Source organism: Lolium rigidum, chromosome 1 (genome assembly GCF_022539505.1).
Source record: "Lolium rigidum isolate FL_2022 chromosome 1, APGP_CSIRO_Lrig_0.1, whole genome shotgun sequence".
Lineage (NCBI taxonomy): Eukaryota > Viridiplantae > Streptophyta > Magnoliopsida > Poales > Poaceae > Lolium > Lolium rigidum.
Window position 1 is genome coordinate 4,253,705 of NC_061508.1, and position 17,233 is coordinate 4,270,937.

The following is a 17,233-nucleotide window of genomic DNA, read 5'->3' on the forward strand; positions in this document are numbered from 1 at the left end:
TGCAAATGTGCGCGCAACGGACGTACCGATGGACGGAAGGAGGCTTCAGAATCTTCACTTGTACTAGTCGTGTGTGGCCCGTGACAGGAAGTGGCCATGCTGTTGTCGCAAGTTTTATTTTTCTTGCAAACGCAACTTTTTTTTCGCTCCCCGGACGTTAAGGTGTCAAGGTGGGACCCCACTGGAATATCACTTTTAGTGTATTTTATCTTTCCTAGTTGAAACGTTTTATCAAAATTTACAAAAAAAATATAAAATACACTAAAAATTGGATTTAGATGGAACACTTAATACTCCGGCGGACGTTGAGTTTAAGTTAACGCACACACTTGAGCAGGCAAAGACAGCGGCACATGGCCTTTGACTCTTCGGAGATTGTTTCCTTTATGCTCGTGTCACGCACGACTACACGAGGGTATACACACAGTCTCCCGCGTGTGTGACAAAAAATGGGGTGCGGGCGCAACTAGTTGCAAATGAGAGTTTCCCTCGCCTCCCCCTTTGTTTACGTCGGGCGCTAGTGCTGAAGAACGTGCAGCCACACAAACTGCCGCGCCCAAGTTGAGTACGTAGAGGGTGTAACTATTTTCCTAACGGTATTTTGAGTAGCTCGATCTCGGACAGGAAACGTGTCTGCTTTGGTTCCTTTGATTGGTACCGGGTACGAAAGCTGCCATATGGCCACCCTTAATGCATTCCGGTCCGTGTTGGCCCTTTGCGTTAATATTTCCCACTATTTCACAAAAATATGCCAATATATGATGAACGAGGTCATAAAAACTGACGAGTATTTGAGTGGAGTTTAACCTTAGCTGCGGCTGAAGCTTAAACCCAAACATGCCCTTCAGTCCAGGACAAAACTGAGAATAGTTTTATAAATGATTGACAAAGTGATGTGATGTTTTCATCAATTGGACTTCTTTCAGGCCATGCCCACCTACCCCGAGGTCATCGTCGGCAGGGTCATATGATTGTGTGGCCGGCTATCGGGAGGATGTGGGGACGAAATGCTAGGGTTACAAAATGAATGACTCAAGTCGCTAGGTCCGATGGGCTCTATTGGCTGGGCCTCTCTTCGGCCTATTTCAGAACCTGCGGGATTTCGAGTCATGGAGACGAGCAGCGCGAATTCTACTTGTTCTGTTTTAGCCACTGGTACGAACACATAAAAAGTCCATTCGATTGACCCAAATCAATGGTTGTGGGTTATTTGAGGGTACCACAAAATCCGTGTCGTCTTTCTTGATACTCCCCTTGACAATGCAATATATAGATGTCTATTTGAGAATACATGCTCGGGAAGGTAACTACCGACCTTTGGTATGGTATGTAAAATCAAATACTATTGTACTTCATATCAGAAGGCCCTAAAATTTACTCCGTTATGAATTTCCCTCTAGATATTCCATGCCACCACCTACTAGAACATTCGCTCTAATTCCATGCCACCACCTACCAGAACACGCCAATCCTGCTCGGGTGGCCACCCAGGCTTGTTCGACGGCGCAATGTTTGCAATATGCAATCTCTTCATATTTTAATCGTGATATTTACATCATTTTACTGTCTACTTTTTCAGAATTAATAAATTAGACGGGCAAGCCAAAGTGGAGACGGTAGTTGTAATACAAAACTCGTCTACACCAACCAGAACGATTTAGCCTTACTGTTTTTCGTAGATTTCTACCTTAATACCTTTTGGAACAAAAGTGTTTCCTATTATTTCCCCTAGTCGGGTGCCTATATGAAGTTTTCCAATAAGTTTGATCCAGAGACATGCCAATGTAGTTTATACTAAACTCTTTCACTTGCTCTGAAACCTCTCAACACTTTTGCATAAAACTAAAACTGCATTTCTCATATTGAACTGATACATATGAATGTCTCGGTCGACTCAGGATTATCAAAGAATTTTAAGTCAAACTTTGCAATGGAAATTAATGTAGTTTAGAATATAATGACGAACATTTAATCTAATCTTTTCTATGGTGTACTCAACCCTAAACATACACAAAGCGAAACCCCCGTCACTCCTTACAAATTGTTTGTGCCAGTTGATGTATTACGTTGCGATTTATATGTGTTACCTCGCTCGCTCAAATGCTTAATAAATATCTTGGAAGAGTATTTTCGAGCCTTAATGGAGCATTCTAGATTACCGTTTAACAGCGCTTTGTGTCATCTGAACTTCAGAACCTGACTTCCTTCTGAGAAAGCCTGAAAGGGCAAACGCAGAACAGGGTTTTTTTTTGTTTTTGTTGAGAGAGGACAACAGGAAAAGTTGATTAATGAATAATGAGTGCAGAACGGGGAAAGGAGTACCATGGGTCAAACCGGGGTGGAGCAAGTGGTGGGTGCCACTAGCTAGAGACCAACCTTTGAGAAGGGAAAAACCCATCCCGCGCGCGTGCTCTCGCGACTACACGTGTCGCGCGCGGAACGTGTCCCCGGGAAAAGACGCGAATCGTTTTCCGGGTTTGGTTTTTTCCCTTTGCGCTCCGGTAGACCCGTTAACAATATGCGGACCCGTTACGCTTCTTTTTCCCTTTACGCGCTGTACGTTTTCAAAAAATTGGGCGGGACTTCCTTTTTGGCTTTTTCCCTTTGTATTTCCGGGCTGTGAGTTTTCTGGGGAATTAATGGGAGGGAGGTAGCACTTTCAAATAACATTTTTTTTTAAATTCCAACAGAGTGCTACAAGAAGACATACGTCGAAGCGAGTGCTACGGCTCGGCTTCGCCTCGTATCAAGGCGCCTTCGGCGCATCAAACATTAATAAACATAATGAATGGCAAACATATGTCGTTGTCCCCGTTTGTCGTTACCCCCATACGTCGAAACGAGTGATACGGCTCGGCTTCGCCTCGTATCAAGGCGCCTTCGGCGCATCAAACATTAATAAACATAATGAATGGCAAACATATATCGTTGTCCCCGTTTGTCGTTACCCCCATACGTCGAAGCGAGTGCTACGGCTCGGCTTCGCCTCGTATCAAGGCGCCTTCGGCGCATCAAACTATTGTTCTTTTTTTTCTATTTTTTTCCTTTGGAAATATTTTCGTTTGATTTTCTCTTTTATTCTCTGGAAAGATTTCCGTTTTCTCTTTTATTGTCTGAAAATATTTCCGTTTGATTTTCTGTTTGTTTCTCTGGATAGATTTCCGTTTTGTCTAGCGCAGGTACATGTTTGAAGGGTTGTGAAGTACATACCCGTCGTAGAGACGAGTACAGCGTAGGAACCAAGAGGAGTACGAGGTCGTTGTTTCTCTGGATAGATTTCCGTTTTGTCTAGCGCAGGTACATGTTTGAAGGGTTGTGAAGTACATACCCTACGTAGAGACGAGTACAGCGTAGTAACCAAGAGGAGTACGAGGTCGTTGTTTCTCTGTTTGTTTCTCTGGATATATTTCCGTTTTGTCTAGCGCAGGTACATGTTCCAAGGGTTGTGAAGTACATCCCCGTCTTAGAGACGAGTACAGCGTAGAAACCAAGAGGAGTATGAGGTCGTTGTTTCTCTGGATAGATTTCCGTTTTGTCTAGCGCAGGTACATGTTTGAAGGGTTGTGAAGTACATCCCCGCCGTAGAGACGAGTACAGCGTAGTAACCAAGAGGAGTACGAGGTCGGTGTTTCTCTGTTTGTTTCTCTGGATAGATTTCCGTTTTGTCTAGCGCAGGTACATGTTTGAAGGGTTGTGAAGTACATACCCGTCGTAGAGACGAGTACAGCGTAGTAACCAAGAGGAGTACGAGGTCGTTGTTTCTCTGGATAGATTTCCGTTTTGTCTAGCGCAGGTACATGTTTGAAGGATTGTGAAGTACATACCCTTCATAGAGACGAGTACAGCGTTGTAACCAAGAGGAGTACGAGGTCGTTGTTTCTCTGTTTGTTTCTATGGATAGATTTCCGTTTTGTCTAGCGCAGGTACATGTTCCAAGGGTTGTGAAGTACATCCCCGTCTTAGAGACGAGTACAGCGTAGTAACCAAGAGGAGTACGAGGTCGTTGTTTCTCTGGATAGATTTCCGTTTTGTCTAGCGCAGGTACATGTTTGAAGGGTTGTGAAGTACATCCCCGCCGTAGAGACGAGTACAGCGTAGTAACCAAGAGGAGTACGAGGTCGTTGTTTCTCTCGTTTGTTTCTCCGGATATATTTCCGTTTTGTCTAGCGCAGGTACATGTTTGAAGGGTTGTGAAGTACATACCCTTCGTAGAGACGAGTACGACATAGTAACCAAGAGGAGTACGAGGTCGTTGTTTCTCCGGATAGATTTCCGTTTTGTCTAGCGCAGGTACATGTTTGAAGGGTTGTGAAGTACATCCCCGCCGTAGAGACGAGTACATCGTAGGAACCAAGAGGAGTACGAGGTCGTTGTTTCTCTGTTTGTTTCTTTGGATAGATTTCCGTTTTGTCTAACGCAGGTACATGTTCCAAGGGTTGTGAAGTACATCCCCGTCTTAGAGACGAGTACAGCGTAGGAACCAAGAGGAGTACGAGGTCGTTGTTTCTCCGTTTGTTTCTCTGGATATATTTCCGTTTTGTCTAGCGCAGGTACATGTTTGAAGGGTTGTGAAGTACATACCCTTCGTAGAGACGAGTACAGCATAGTAACCAAGAGGAGTACGAGGTCGTTGTTTCTCTGGATAGATTTCCGTTTTGCCTAGCGCAGGTACATGTTTGAAGGGTTGTGAAGTACATCCCCGCCGTAGAGACGAGTACATCGTAGGAACCAAGAGGAGTACGAGGTCGTTGTTTCTCTGGATAGATTTCCGTTTTGTCTAGCGCAGGTACATGTTTGAAGGGTTGTGAAGTACATCCCCGCCGTAGAGACGAGTACAGCGTAGTAACCAAGAGGAGTACGAGGTCGTTGTTTCTCTGTTTGTTTCTCTGGATAGATTTCCGTTTTGTCTAGCGCAGGTACATGTTTGAAGGGTTGTGAAGTACATACCCGTCGTAGAGACGAGTACAGCGTAGTAACCAAGAGGAGTACGAGGTCATTGTTTCTCTGGATAGATTTCCGTTTTGTCTAGCGCAGGTACATGTTTGAAGGGTTGTGAAGTACATACCCTTCGTAGAGACGAGTACAGCGTTGTAACCAAGAGGAGTACGAGGTCGTTGTTTCTCTGTTTGTTTCTATGGATAGATTTCCGTTTTGTCTAGCGCAGGTACATGTTCCAAGGGTTGTGAAGTACATCCCCGTCTTAGAGACGAGTACGACGTAGGAACCAAGAGGAGTACGAGGTCGTTGTTTCTCCGGATAGATTTCCGTTTTGTCTAGCGCAGTACATGTTTGAAGGGTTGTGAAGTACATCCCCGCCGTAGAGACGAGTACAGCGTAGTAACCAAGAGGAGTACGAGGTCGTTGTTTCTCTGTTTGTTTCTCTGGATATATTTCCGTTTTGTCTAGCGCAGGTACATGTTTGAAGGGTTGTGAAGTACATACCCTTCGTAGAGACGAGTACAGCATAGTAACCAAGAGGAGTACGAGGTCGTTGTTTCTCTCGGATAGATTTCCGTTTTGTCTAGCGCAGGTACATGTTTGAAGGGTTGTGAAGTACATCCCCGCCGTAGAGACGAGTACATCGTAGGAACCAAGAGGAGTACGAGGTCGTTGTTTCTCTGTTTGTTTCTTTGGATAGATTTCCGTTTTGTCTAGCGCAGGTACATGTTCCAAGGGTTGTGAAGTACATCCCCGTCTTAGAGACGAGTACAGCGTAGGAACCAAGAGGAGTACGAGGTCGTTGTTTCTCTGTTTGTTTCTCTGGATATATTTCCGTTTTGTCTAGCGCAGGTACATGTTTGAAGGGTTGTGAAGTACATACCCTTCGTAGAGACGAGTACTGACATAGTAACCAAGAGGAGTACGAGGTCGTTGTTTCTCTCGGATAGATTTCCGTTTTGTCTAGCGCAGGTACATGTTTGAAGGGTTGTGAAGTACATCCCCGCCGTAGAGACGAGTACATCGTAGGAACCAAGAGGAGTACGAGGTCGTTGTTTCTCTGGATAGATTTCCGTTTTGTCTAGCGCAGGTACATGTTTGAAGGGTTGTGAAGTACATCCCCGCCGTAGAGACGAGTACAGCGTAGTAACCAAGAGGAGTACGAGGTCGTTGTTTCTCTGTTTGTTTCTCTGGATAGATTTCCGTTTTGTCTAGCGCAGGTACATGTTTGAAGTGTTGTAAAGTACATAGCCGTCGTAGAGACGAGTACAGCGTAGTAACCAAGAGGAGTACAAGGTCGTTGTTTCTCTGGATAGATTTCCGTTTTGTCTAGCGCAGGTACATGTTTGAAGGGTTGTGAAGTACATACCCTTCGTAGAGACGAGTACAGCGTTGTAACCAAGAGGAGTACGAGGTCGTTGTTTCTCTGTTTGTTTCTATGGATAGATTTCCGTTTTGTCTAGCGCAGGTACATGTTCCAAGGGTTGTGAAGTACATCCCCGTCTTAGAGACGAGTACAGCGTAGGAACCAAGAGGAGTACGAGGTCGTTGTTTCTCTGGATAGATTTCCGTTTTGTCTAGCGCAGGTACATGTTTGAAGGGTTGTGAAGTACATCCCCGCCGTAGAGACGAGTACATCGTAGGAACCAAGAGGAGTACGAGGTCGTTGTTTCTCTGTTTGTTTCTATGGATAGATTTCCGTTTTGTCTAGCGCGGTACATGTTCCAAGGGTTGTGAAGTACATCCCCGTCTTAGAGACGAGTACGAGCGTAGTAACCAAGAGGAGTACGAGGTCGTTGTTTCTCTGGATAAATTTCCGTTTTGTCTAGCGCAGGTACATGTTTGAAGGGTTGTGAAGTACATCCCCGCCGTAGAGACGAGTACAGCGTAGTAACCAAGAGGAGTACGAGGTCGTTGTTTCTCTGTTTGTTTCTCTAGATATATTTCCGTTTTGTCTAGCGCAGGTACATGTTTGAAGGGTTGTGAAGTACATACCCTTCGTAGAGACGAGTACAGCATAGTAACCAAGAGGAGTACGAGGTCGTTGTTTCTCTGGATAGATTTCCGTTTTGTCTAGCGCAGGTACATGTTTGAAGGGTTGTGAAGTACATCCCCGCCGTAGAGACGAGTACATCGTAGGAACCAAGAGGAGTACGAGATCGTTGTTTCTCTGTTTGTTTCTATGGATAGATTTCCGTTTTGTCTAGCGCAGGTACATGTTCCAAGGGTTGTGAAGTACATCCCCGTCTTAGAGACGAGTACAGCGTAGGAACCAAGAGGAGTACGAGGTCGTTGTTTCTCTGGATAGATTTCCGTTTTGTCTAGCGCAGGTACATATTTGAAGGGTTGTGAAGTACATCCCCGCCGTAGAGACGAGTACAGCGTAGTAACCAAGAGGAGTACGAGGTCGTTGTTTCTCTGTTTGTTTCTCTTGATATATTTCCGTTTTGTCTAGCGCAGGTACATGTTTGAAGGGTTGTGAAGTGCATACCCTTCGTAGTGACGAGTACAGCATAGTAACCAAGAGGAGTACGAGGTCGTTGTTTCTCTGGATAGATTTCCATTTTGTCTAGCGCAGGTACATGTTTGAAGGGTTGTGAAGTACATCCCCGCCGTAGAGACGAGTACAGCGTAGTAACCAAGAGGAGTATGAGGTCGTTGTTTCTTTGTTTGTTTCTCTGGATATATTTCCGTTTTGTCTAGCGCAGGTACATGTTTGAAGGGTTGTGAAGTACATACCCTTCGTAGAGACGAGTACAACATAGTAACCAAGAGGAGTACGAGGTCGTTGTTTCTCTGGATAGATTTCCGTTTTGTCTAGCGCAGGTACATGTTTGAAGGGTTGTGAAGTACATCCCCGCCGTAGAGACGAGTACATCGTAAGAACCAAGAGGAGTACGAGGTCGTTGTTTCTCTGTTTGTTTCTATGGATAGATTTCCGTTTTGTCTAGCGCAGGTACATGTTCCAAGGGTTGTGAAGTACATCCCCGTCTTAGAGACGAGTACGGCGTAGTAACCAAGAGGAGTACGAGGTCGTTGTTTCTCTAGATAGATTTCCGTTTTGTCTAGTGCAGGTACATGTTTGAAGGGTTGTGAAGTACATCCCCGCCGTAGAGACGAGTACAGCGTAGTAACCAAGAGGAGTACGAGGTCGTTGTTTCTCTGTTTGTTTCTCTAGATATATTTCCGTTTTGTCTAGCGCGGTACATGTTTGAAGGGTTGTGAAGTACATACCCTTCGTAGAGACGAGTACAGCATAGTAACCAAGAGGAGTACGAGGTCGTTGTTTCTCTGGATAGATTTCCGTTTTGTCTAGCGCAGGTACATGTTTGAAGGGTTGTGAAGTACATCCCCGCCGTAGAGACGAGTACATCGTAGGAACCAAGAGGAGTACGAGGTCGTTGTTTCTCTGTTTGTTTCTATGGATAGATTTCCGTTTTGTCTAGTGCAGGTACATGTTCCAAGGGTTGTGAAGTACATCCCCGTCTTAGAGACGAGTACAGCGTAGGAACCAAGAGGAGTACGAGGTCGTTGTTTCTCTGGATAGATTTCCGTTTTGTCTAGCGCAGGTACATGTTTGAAGGGTTGTGAAGTACATCCCCGCCGTAGAGACGAGTACAGCGTAGTAACCAAGAGGAGTACGAGGTCGTTGTTTCTCTGTTTGTTTCTCTGGATATATTTCCGTTTTGTCTAGTCCAGGTACATGTTTGAAGGGTTGTGAAGTACATACCCTTCGTAGAGACGAGTACAGCATAGTAACCAAGAGGAGTACGAGGTCGTTGTTTCTCTGGATAGATTTCCGTTTTGTCTAGCGCAGGTACATGTTTGAAGGGTTGTGAAGTACATCCCCGCCGTAGAGACGAGTACAGCGTAGTAACCAAGAGGAGTATGAGGTCGTTGTTTCTTTGTTTGTTTCTCTGGATATATTTCCGTTTTGTCTAGCGCAGGTACATGTTTGAAGGGTTGTGAAGTACATACCCTTCGTAGAGACGAGTACAGCATAGTAACCAAGAGGAGTACGAGGTCGTTGTTTCTCTGGATAGATTTCCGTTTTGTCTAGCGCAGGTACATGTTTGAAGGGTTGTGAAGTACATCCCCGCCGTAGAGACGAGTACATCGTAGGAACCAAGAGGAGTACGAGGTCGTTGTTTCTCTGGATAGATTTCCGTTTTGTCTAGCGCAGGAAGAGGAGTACAACTTATGTAGTAAGAGGAGTACAGGACTGTGTCTCTTTCCTTTTTCTCTACCGTAGTTATAGGTGCAAAGGCTTGTCGAGTACAGCGGTGATGACGAGTCGAGTACAGTTCGCAGCAATAGAATTTCAGACATATGATACTAGTATTAACATTACAGTGTCAATAAATTCAAGGAGTTTCTCAAATATTACATATAAAATATTGAAAAGTACGCATGACACTAGCATTAACTAATAACCAAATAGAAATACTTGTACGTAATTCGTTGCGTGGTTCACATTGTTTCGATACGACACATTGTACTTATTTTAACTTACGCCTCACATTGTAGCTTTGTTATGACAAGCTTGAGCCAGTGCACTCGCCATGTAAGAATGGAGATCCTCTTTCATCTTTGAAGGTAAATGAGCAAATGTCTCCTTCTTTCGGGTAAAATTCTTCAACTATATCTCGGAAACCTTTCTTTATCATAGCTTTCCCATTCTTATCCATCTTCATGGTAGCATACATTGTAATGTCTCCCGATGAGCAGCTGACAGCAACTTTAACCGGTTCTTGTATATGAATCCCCAAATGTGTTCATTAGTGAATTCTTCTGAAAATTCCTAAAAAGATATTAACGAACCATTATTAGTTTTGTGGTACACTATGTCAAAAGTTTTCTTGTCATGTAGACAGTAAGTATTTAATATAATTGACGAGATAAACTTACGAAAACTCCGATAAACTTACCATCTTACATATGTCTCTTGTAACAAATGATTTAGTCATGGTGCAAATATAATGTTTAATAGCTGGTGTCTGGTTCGTGATGACTTCATTTGTCAGGTGGAGTACTTGAGTGTAATTCATCTCCACGTGGTTTCCAAAGACGCATGCTTCGTCAAAATTTTCGTCTCCATACAGTCCAGGTCCTACAATCAAGAGGTATTAATTTTCATTGAAAACTATATATTGACTGTAATGTTTGCTTTTTTAGTTGCTAGTATTTGTACCTCTAACAGTTATTTTGCCCATATGTGAGATAAATTGTGCATAACTTTCATCAATATCTCTGTCAACACCTTTGTTTGTGCTGTTGTCACTTTCATCATTGCTTTGGCTGTTTTCAATGACAGTGTTGGTTGTACCTCGATTACTCGTTGCTGAATTTCCTAAATATGACGATTCATTGTTTGTAGATCATATAGTTTAGATGCATTAAGATTTAAACAAAATTAAATCAACTTTCATTGCACGGCATGAAATAATATGGTTTCTAGGCAACTAAGCATTAAATTATGATTATTTGAAAACCTGGTCTTGAGGGTTGACGCCGTATGTTGGATAGTTGTTGCACAAGTATCCGTACTCCTCTGCCCTTGATTGCGCAGTCTCCTGAATTCTTGCAAGCAGTGTTTCCTAGAGATGACATTTCAATTAGTATTAATTCATTCATTGTAAATCATATTTAAATTGAATTTAGGTCAACATTCATTGTACTTGATGAGTAATATATTTTTTGTTGAACAAAGCATTAAATTTGATTATTTGAAACCTGGTAGTGAGGGTCGGACTCGCATATTGGACAGCTTCTGCACAAGTATCCGTACTTCTTTGCCCTGTTGTGTGCAGCCTCTTGCGAGTCTTGAAAGCATTTTCTATGTAGAACAAAAAGGTAACCATCAAATTTCATATGCTTGCAATATATTTTGGAGACCATAGAACTACGAGTTTATTGATGAATGCAAACAAATAAATTTTGGATATAAATAGTTTATTTCTTTCAATTTAGTTCGAAGTGATAGTTAAATTCATGTGATTTATAGTTATATCTTTTGTTATTTGTCATTTAAATATCATAGTGTGGAGTATTAGTATATTTTAGCAACGAATATATTGTTCATGACCTATATTAATCATTTAACCTTGTTTTCTTGGTTGACTTGGGATTAAAATTTGATATACTTATTGATATCTCTGTGTCCGCCTACATTTGACCTTTTTTCCTTGGTTGACCTGGAATACGATGTATGTGTGTAATGTTTGTTCCTATCAGATCCATGAGCGGAACTTCAAGTTCGTGCTTGATTCACGAGGTGGAAAAAGAAAGCGTAGTGAGACTGTTTTCGACTAGACCCTAGATCTGTTTTTTGCATTATTGTGGTATGGGACTGATCTATTTAGAACATAGAGTTTCCACCGAATCTATAAGTTTTGGAGATATACATACCAATGATCCGAAACCTGGGATAGTTTTCCGAATTGCAGGCTGGTGTCTTTGTGATGGAGATGCCGGCGATGCTCCCTTGCTTTCTTTTCCTGCTTTGGATAAGGAGGTGGATTCTTGCAAAGCGGTTGGTGTGGAACTGTTGATTTTACAAGCCAACTAGAGTAGTTTTGGTGTGGTTTCTAGCCTATGACATTTCTGACCTACTTCGGGGTGTTATTGTCCATTCACTTTTATATTTATTCTATTATGCCTCTATACATTTGGGACCTACTTGGGGGCATTATCGTCCACTTTCTTTTATGTTTATTCTATTCTGCCACTATTACACCCGGGAGCTACTGTGGGGCCTTGTCGTCCACTCTCTTTTACACTTATCCTATTCTGCCTCTATGATATACGGGACCTACTGCGGGGCTTTGTCGTCCACTGCTTTTTACATATATTATATTGTTCCAGTATCCTGTGGATGTTGTGGTTCATTAGTTTCAAATGTGTGGATGGGATTGTTCTCGAAAAGACAAGAATAGGAAAGACAAAAGCGCGGGTACCAAGGGGAATAAGAAAAAATTCCTTCTTCTCCAGCGCAGGTACGAGTGCAAGGCTTATACAGTACAGCGGTGGCGGAAATACGAGTACAGCGTCTTCACTAAGAGGAGCACTGGACCTTGTTTCTCTTTGTTTCTCTGGATGTGCAAGCATTGTGGAATACGGAGGTGACGGAGAGACGAGTATAGTGTCCGCACCAAGGGGAGCACGGGGTCGTGTTTCTCTGTAACAATTTTTGTTTTGTCGAGCGGAGGTACATGTGCAAGGATTGTGTAGTACAGATGTGATGGAGAGACGAGTACAGCGTCCGCATCAAGGGGAACACGGGGCTGTGTTTCTCTTTGTTTCTCTGTAACAATTTCTGTTTTGTCTGGCGGAGTTACATGTGCAAGGCTTGTGGAGTACGTAGGTGAGGAAGAGGCGAGTACAGCCTCCGCACGGTGAGGAGTATGGTACTGTGTTTCTCTTTGTTTCTCTTCAAAAATTTCAGTTTTGTCTAGCGCGGGTACATGTGCTAGGATTGTGGAGTACGGAGGTGACTGAGAGGCGAGTATAGTGTCCGCACCAAGGGGAGCACGGGGTCGTGTTTCTCTTTGTTTCTCTGTAACAATTTCTGTTTTGTCTAGCGGAGGTACATGTGCAAGGATTGTGGAGTACAGATGTAACGGAGAGACGAGTACGGCGTTCGCACCAAGGGTAACACGGAACCACGTTTCTTTTTTTTCTCTGCAACAATTTGTGTTTTGTCTGGCGGAGGTACATGTGCAAGGATTGTGGAGTACAAAGGTGACGGAGAGACGAGTACAGCGTCCGCACTAAGAGGAGCAGAAACTTGTGCTCCAACCAACATGGTTGTTCGAAAGAGTACACTTGTTACACATTGATAAACACTGGTTCGAAACATATGTTTGCGGAGTTTCAACTTTGCATACGTTACAAAAGTACAGACACTAAAAAAGTTGTAGGTAGTTCAAAGCAACTTCTTAGTACAGAGGTTTGAAAAAAGAAAGTATTGCATTTGCATCTTTTATCAAACTTCAGTTGTAGAAGTAAAAGTTTTCTGATGCTTCCACTGGGCCATCATCTTGCACCTTTAAATCAAAAATTTAACATAAAAGGTTTATTAGGAAAACATTATTTATTTTGTAAATTCACTACAACAACTTAATAATATTACTTTATTTTGTATTCAATGAGCAACTTAATATTATCTTTATTTTTTGATTGTACCTGAATCCTTTGTTTTGGAGAAGCAGGTTACTTCGCACCCTGTTATGATACGTTAACAAGTTTAAAAAACAATTTAAACGGTTGCTGTATTGGACATGTAGTTGAGGTTAACTCACATTTTTTCCACTTCTTGTTTTTTCTGCAGTGCCTTCTTGAGTTGGAGATGCAGCTTCTTTGTCAACCTGGTTTTTTGTATTTAAATTTTGTTAGTCTTAAATTGTTGTACTTTTAACTTTAAATTTATGATTTGTAAGTAGTTCAATTAGTTAAATTTGAACAGACACAACAAAAAATTGCAAGTGTGATTATGTCTTTTGTCGTACCTCATTATTTGCTATCCTTTCATCTTGCTGAATTTGCTTGCAACGTTCATCCTGTGCTTTCTTGAACAATGCGAAAGTTTGTCTGAGATGAAATGTTGTCTTCTGTAAACTTTCTATAACTTTAGCTTCGTTGTCAGAAATTTCTTTGACAGTAGTTGCTTGGTTTTCAGCAGCTGTTCCATTTTTGAGTCGGTCAAATGTAGTTGGTACTTTGTGTGATAGGTCGTATGCGCTAGTCAGCAAGTTGTCAATCTGTTCCAATGTATCTTCTGATACACTGGTGTTTTCTTCTTCAATGGAACCACCAGTTGGAATGCTTGATCCTCCGAAAGTACGCTTTGCCGACATCATTTGGTCTTCATGATGCGGATACATTCTTTTCAGTGGATTCCTTTTCTGGTAGTAAACTATGTCATTTGGTGCTTTCCACTGTTATGATGAGAAAATGAAAACATTGTATTAACTTATGCGGTACGAGATATAATTAACGAGAAAGATAAAGGGTCATTGAAATTTTCTTACGGGTAAGTTTCCAAATATCCAGGTATTGGGGTCTTCCCCGCCTTTTTTAGCACGATCTGCTGCAGCGATGCTCTTTAGTTTTTCATAATCCATGAAGTGTGTACGAGGTGTTCTTGTGTCCAGGTGCTGAAAGGCCTTGTTTCATACAACGATCAAGATATAACGAACCGGTGCTATGATGCGACCGAGCGAGGCAGTCCATTTTGATTTAGATTTTACATGCTTGGATGATCTGCTCTCTTGAGCTCATCTACAAGCAATCGACACAAATCCATGTCCTTCAACTTTGATATGTCCAGATTTTTTACCATTGCTGCCTCCCTTGACACACGGACAGCTGTTCCAGGGCATATGAATTTCATGTACATAATCAACACAAATACTTTCAGAGCCAAATCGTCGTTTGCTTCGTCTTTAACCAACGAGCCTTAGGAGCTTGCGAAGGTCATCGATATTCATATCCTCATTTTTCCTAAATCCAAGCTCAATCTTCAACTCATGTAATGTTTTGTCGTTGCCACTTTCTCGATGGTCTAGGAGTTGTGTTTGAACCGTCTGGCAGCCCAAACGACGGATGGATAGCATAAGAAGTAATCTCAATTACTTTGTTTGCTACTCCTAGATTCGAGTCATGGTTGCTTGGATCTATTCTATTCATAAGGAAGCGAGCAAGTCGGATATTAATGTTTTGCCTGATCTTGCTCGTCAAGCAAAGGACCCAAACCTGCATCCCGAAGCCTTTTTATATGCCGTTCCTCCAATATTTCAACACAGGTGAATAGCTGTCTAAGTGAGCATCTTACTGTCTTGTTGATCGTTCTGGCCATAAAATTTATTTTTGCCTTTTTTGCAATCCTTCTTGCCTTTTCCTGTTTCTTGCCTTTATTTTTTTTATCTTCTGAATTTTCAGATATTTTCTGCATGATTAAAATCAATTGTGTTAGACAAAAATGTTTAACAATATAATAAATGCATTTATTTTGCATCCAATGTACTAAGAAAATACTCATATTTACCTCGTTGTATTCATCGTTTTCTTCAACGGTGGTGTTGTTCTCTTCGTTGTCGTCATGCTCAGCGTGATGTTTGGTATTGCGAGACGATTTTCTTATTGCGGCGGCGTTTTCTGATTTCTTTCCTTCTTTGGCAGATTTTGTAGGCTGTGTTTTTTCTTCTTCATTGATATTTGGAGCACTTTGGCTAGAGCTGGTGACTACTTGTCTCTTTTGTAGATGACAATCGTTTGCTTCTCCTTGGACTTTTAGAACCAATATCGGCAGTTTTCTTTAACATGTTTTCGGACTCTTTTTCCATTCTTGCTGCCTCTTTCTCCGATGATATATTCTTGTGCTTTCTTCCTGCAAGGCTATTCAAATTGTTTCGCGAGGAGGCGGTTTGACTGCTGTTGCAATATTTTTAGAGCAATCTGCGCTTGTTCTTGCTTCACAATTTTTCCTTTTAGAGTGTATATTTGCATTTAATGCATTTATGTTGTCTTGATCTTCCGGGAACACAACCGCCAGTGGCTTCAAGTTTAGTGGGGCAATTGGAGCTTCCTCGTGATTTATAGTGGCTGCAATAATATCGCAGAAATCATCTATCCAAAGGTTAATACATGGAAATCGTATTTAAAATTTAATATAATTGTTTGAAGCTATTATAGTTTTATATAGACGCGTTTTAGTTGTAGAGACGTTTTAGTTAATCTTAAACTCATTGTCACGGATGATAAGTACTAGAAAAATTTTATATTAGAAATTTTGAATTTTTTTGTTTTAATATGCTTTAAAGATAAGCCGGTTTGACTTCAAAAGAATCATAAGAGTAACACATTTTTGCATTGATTGATAAGTTTGTACATTACCTTCATTCAAGGACGGTGATTCCTGCTGACTTGTCATACCGGAGTTTTGCTATTCTTCCTGAAATTGAAATGCAAAAATCTGCATGGGAGGAAAGCAATTGTTTAAGTTTATCATGGAAACTATTCTTAAATTAATTTTGTTAAGATGAGTGCCATAGCGCACTTTCACACATAAAGCTGTGATTATGTCTTAATTTGATAAGGCAATATGTGCAGGGGGTTAAAGTTATTATTTAAATTTTCCTTGGTTTCTACTCATGGTTACACACATAATGCTGTAGTTTTGCCTTAGATTAATAAGGTTTGTACCTGGAGATACAGAGTGCATTACGGTTCTAAAACTGTTTACAACAGTCAGACTAATAAGCAAATAAATATTTAATAACGAAAGGTCTTCTTTAGACGCAGATGCCATTTATTTCTTTAATTTCTATACCATTGGAGAAGAAACTAAAGGATGAGCAATCGGTTGACTTGATCCATACTGTGCCCGAACTCACAGATCTGAGATCTCTAAAGGCACGCGCCGTCGCGGATTGAAGGGTGGCCGGCGGAGTCGGCGGAGTGAGTAGAGTAGCCACTCGTAATCCCCGCAGCAACAACTCAGATCTCCACAGCTTCCTTCACCGCTGGTCGATGAGGAGGAGGGGATTGTAGAGAGGATAGGTGTTTGGCGGCTCGCTAGGGTTTGCCCTCACTTTTTGCTGGACCGGTGATGGGGGAAGAAATGGGAGCTGCCACACAGTCTATTTGTTCTAATTTGTATATAAGGAATACAGTTGTGGAAACAACGAATTGAGGCATCGTAGTGCAGTCTGTTGCTTGATGGGAAACTAACCTCGGATGGAGCAGCAGTGGAGACTTTCTTGATTCTCCGACAAGTTCTTGTACGGGGTCGGCCTGTACCGCGTCCTTGCGCTGAGTTCTTCCGTGGGTGTTTGAGTAGATTAGAGTTGAGTATGTAGGTTTTTGCCCTAATACAGTTCTAATATAGATGTAGAAGACGAATTTGGTTGATATTGTGGGACCCACCACGTCAGGTTTTTGCGGGATTTTTTGATATTCTGAACAATACCACTTATACTCTAACGATTTAATTCATTATTTTAATAATGGATATTATTACCAGGTTGTTTCTTTTGGTTTTTGTTGCAGCTTTTTTTTTAGATCAGTTTTGGTTGCAGCTGGGGATATTACAGATGCGGCACGAAGATCAAATATTGTATCTTTTTGGTTTTAGTTGATAGTTTCTGTTTTCTGTGATATCTAATGTTGCTGATATTATGTAGTACGGTTGTGCTGTATGCGCGAGTACAGGCGTGGCACGAACACGGGTACAGATTGTTGGTAAGGGTTGAACCAAGGTTGCACATGTACCTCCGGTGGCATGTGGCAGGACGCG